Genomic DNA, 4483 nt, shown 5'->3' with positions numbered 1-4483 from the left:
ATGATTAGGTTAAGAAGGAGATGGAGATTAAATGGAGAAATAGCTCAGAAGAACACAATGATGTAAAGATAGAGTCTATATCCCCACCTAGTGTAAATGGACCCTCTAGTAACTAACATAAAGTATTGAAGTGAAGTTAATATAGAAATGGAATCAATTTGTATATCAATCATTTCTAAGTGGAGAGTTTCTACTTTTTAAACCAGCCTATAGTTCATGCACTCCATACTATAATATGTACATAACATTTACCGCCCCTTTCAAAACCTTTCCAATTGTAGGGGGTTTATCCTAGGAAGGAAGTTGATCCTCCCTCCCCCCTCCATACAAATAGACCAAATAATAATATTTAATAAATAATAAACTAAAACATATGTCGAACAAATAAGTCAATAATATATCTATATCTATATATATTTCAATCTCCATACTAATTCACCTATTACAACTTTAACACATGCACTAACATAAAAAATTAAATTACTTAAACAAATCTCAAATCAATTAAAATACATTATCTCTCAACTTAATATATTTATATAAAGAATAAAGAATACCAAATAAAAAACACTCATCTTAAAAATAAAAAATGAAAAAATCTACATACAAACAATAACCATATTAGAAGATATAAAGAATAATCATCTCAAATAAAACATCTACATAAAAGATATAAAGAATAATAATCTCAAAGAAAGCATCCAAATGCATATAGCTATCATAATGTAATTTTCAACCACCACACTGGTGATTAGAAAAACAAGCCTTCCTTTCTAGATGCACTTGCAATGTATATCTTTACATCCAACTAATGCTATAGACTATAGTGTACCCATTATTAATAAGATAATGATATTGGTCCCACCAATAATGATGATCTTTCTCTGTCCTCTATTTTCAAACTTAATGCCCCATTGCCTAAGCTACAAAACACTAGAAGCATGAAGGCCCCATTGGAAAACAAAAGGGCAAATGCAATGATTTTGAGATCGCCCAGAGTTATGTGGATAGTGATGCATAATTTCTAGGTGGCTTTCCCTCCACGTGTATATATTCTCTCACTTTATCTTTTTCTATTTTGAAATTTGTTATGAGGTGGTTAACCGTGTTCTGCTATTTCACCAAATCCACCCTCTGAAACCACCTAATTTATTCATCTATTGTCATTTCCAATCACATCATTTAGCTGGATTGCCACTATCTTATCTTTAGCTGCTCTGTTAGACAGCCACCTCCCAAGATGGTAGGAAAAGACATGTATTCATTGCTTTGGATTTTGCAGTCTGTTCTTAATGTTTTAGATTATACTTTATTTTATTTTATTTTGATTATAGAGTACAGAGTGTGATGGGAAATATACAAAATAATATAGTGAAAGGTTTTTAAAGAGTCTATTAAGAATCAATTCTTCTTGATGACATCTAAATCATGCTCCAGATCAATTTGGTAAGACGTTGTTCCCGTATGAAAAAGTTCTATCAAAATAATAATAATCTATAAACTAAACAATAATCATTATTGACTGTGGCAATCTAAAATTTCTTTAAGATTATCCATTTTTTTTTGAACATACATAGTATAAGTTGCACTTAGTTTCCAATAGCTTAAATATTAATAATTATGTCCAGACATATATCTTCATTATAAAATGCACACAACTTATTTTAGTGTTTAAAGAATGATTTTTTAAATAATTTTATATAAAAATTAGTTCATTAATAGATATAAATTTTCACAATTTATAATATTAAGTGTAAATTAAATTTTAGATTCAATTATATAAAATTTATTAGATGGTATTCTTTATCATCAAAATGATATAGAACTAAATAGATAAAATTAGAAATTAAATTAAATATAAGTAATAAAATAATCCAAATTGAAACGCTCTATCAATGTATATTATTTTCAGTGAAGAATTTTGGAAAGTTCTTACCCTTATAGGAAGATCAGAGAAGCCAAACAAAAGAACCCAATACATTGATATGGGACATATAAAATAAAGGAAGAAAATCAGCAGCACCCTGCTTACATGGACAATGAGGGACTGAGATGACTACAAATCTGACAGAGTTGTTGGAAGCTGAAGCTTTATTTTAATAGAATTCTATATCCTACCACCATTCTTGGATTTGAGTTAAGATCAGTTACTTAAAAAGTTTTTATTGTATAATTTTTTAAAAATATGTTTAATAATGATAAATTTTTACAATTCATATAAATTTTCTTAGTATATTTCTAAATTTTTTATCATTTATATTTTCTAAAATTTAAATTCTTGTTAACCAATCATTAAGTTATGATACAAAATCTTGTTGACAAGAAAATATATAGTATCAAATTAAAATAATTATACCAACAAATTTAAACACAAAATTCTTCTCCATTAACTCTGAAGTTAAATCATATTTTTAAGCTATAAAGAAAAAAATTAAACCTTGCAGTGGTAGTTTAATCACTCTTCATGTTCATCTCTTAATCTAATTTATTTTAATTACAGTGAAATTAATGGAAACAACACATAAACATGCTTCTTATGCGTAAAAGACTAAAGAAACAAGTGCCTACAGATAAATCAGCTGCTATGCCCATCAGACTAAGAAAGTACTATTTAAGAAACTGATTCAACGAGCCATCTGCAGCTTCACAGTATGAAATAATTCATACATAAACAAGAATGGCATAATAGTAGAGACAAGCACATGACTACTTCAGGATCACCCAGGTGACCAGTTGCTTATTTCAGAAAGTACCCCTTGCATATAGAAAATTAAACACATAATTCCATTTATTTTTTGCAGCTCACTGAGACAGTACAAACCAGTGAAGCAGAAAAACATTTAAAAAAATCTGTTCTCATATTTGGAGTTGAAGTTAACCCCCTCCTCTGGGGCGGGGGCCCTAGCTCGGTTGGCTAAATCTTCCCTGTTGCAGGGGGTTGATCACGGGTTCTAGTCTCCCTGTTGCAGTTTATAGGGGGAAGTTAACCCCCTCCTCTCAAATTAGTATATTATGATATTATGGGCAAAGAGAAAAGATTAATAGTTCTGATGATGGATCATTAAGTATGATCTCAAACATTGATACCAACAAACTCACACACAATCTTCCCTAAAAGCATGAATATAATATTATGAATCGTAAAAATTGCTATTATTAAGGAAACAAATAATTAAGCATCTCAGTTTTAACTGTGAAAGCTATCCAAACTCAACCAAGAGCTTAACCTATTAACCAGAACCAATTTTCTTATCTTGACAAAATGTAACAAAACTTACTCAAAAGTTGGGATTCCATGCCAATCTAACTTTATGATTTACAAACAATAAACAAAAAAACCCTTGAGCTCTTATTCGTTTGTTTTGTATAACTTAAAAGAATAAACAAAAAAACCAAAAACATATGGACTGTTAGAAAACATTTGTATATGCCGACTTACAAGACAATCTCTCTTGAAGGCTCATCTCATCATACATGTTGTTGTAGGCTCTAAGCCTTATCTATTATGCAAAGGGTCTGGTCCTGTGGGTACAAGCCTTTTATCATCTCCATAAATTGGGTCTTTCTCCTCTTCCTCTGCTGCCTTGTAGCAGTTGCATCCATGATTATCATCATGAGAATCCTCCATTAATTTCTTCTTTTCTCTCAAATCATCCACAACTCTTTCTCCTACAAAGTGGTCATAATTGCTGAGTTGCTTTCCATTGTTTTCTCTCAATAGCCTTGATGAACATCCCACCCAAGTTATTATGGCTGCAATAAACAACACCACCATCCTTAAAACTACACTTTTGCATATCACCATGCTTAACTACTGCAAAAACCAATCAACAAAATAGAGTTTTATAGTATGTGAAGAATCTGATTGCATCCATTACATAAGCCCTTGTTGCTTAAAAAGACCCAACTTGAGAAACTTTCAGTTAGGATCAGAGAGGCTATTATTTCTCCTTGTTTCTTCATCTAGTTAAAAATATGTCAGTGGCAGGCAAGAATGGAAGGAGAGAAGAAAAGGGGAAAAGTGGGGATAGCAGTTTCTTAGTTTTTGTATGGCTTAGAGGCCTTGATTTGACTCAACTCAACTCTAAGCACATTTTTAGCATTAGGCCATGATAATTTTTTCATTTCAGCATAAAATATCTTAATAGTTTAGACAATTGCATGTGACCAACCCATCTCCACGTAGGCAAGTGCCAAGCTATGCTATAATTTAATTGAAAGGACCTAGTTAGACCAACGATAACGAATTTTACATTTAGGGACTATATTCATATAAATTCAGCCTTACATTTCCCATGGATGTTGAGATTGCTGTATCTGCTTCACGCCATTGAAAAGGATGAGTTCATGAAACTTATTGTCTAGAGAAAGAAGTATTTTGACTGTATCCTTGTATCATTTATTGTCCATGGAGGGACAAATTGTCGTGTCTATGAAGGGATGAAACTTGCACTCAAAATTTATTTAATTTATCTGGAGGTCC

General features: G+C 31.1%; 1 long non-coding RNA gene across 1 annotated transcript; it reads right to left on the bottom strand.

The window, feature by feature from the left end:
* Positions 1-2620: 2620 nt before the first annotated feature.
* Positions 2621-4271, bottom strand: LOC149531380 (uncharacterized). The gene is made up of 2 exons (XR_016359087.1): positions 3440-4271; positions 2621-2960 (listed from the first exon to the last, which is right to left on the bottom strand). It is a non-coding gene; the product is annotated as an uncharacterized LOC149531380 (long non-coding RNA).
* Between the last annotated feature and the right edge of the window lie 212 nt (positions 4272-4483).

This window comes from Cupressus sempervirens, chromosome 11, assembly GCF_028749045.1.
Source record: "Cupressus sempervirens isolate cs-2001-9-10 chromosome 11, ASM2874904v1, whole genome shotgun sequence".
Lineage (NCBI taxonomy): Eukaryota > Viridiplantae > Streptophyta > Pinopsida > Cupressales > Cupressaceae > Cupressus > Cupressus sempervirens.
This window is presented reverse-complemented; position numbering and strand designations above follow the sequence as displayed.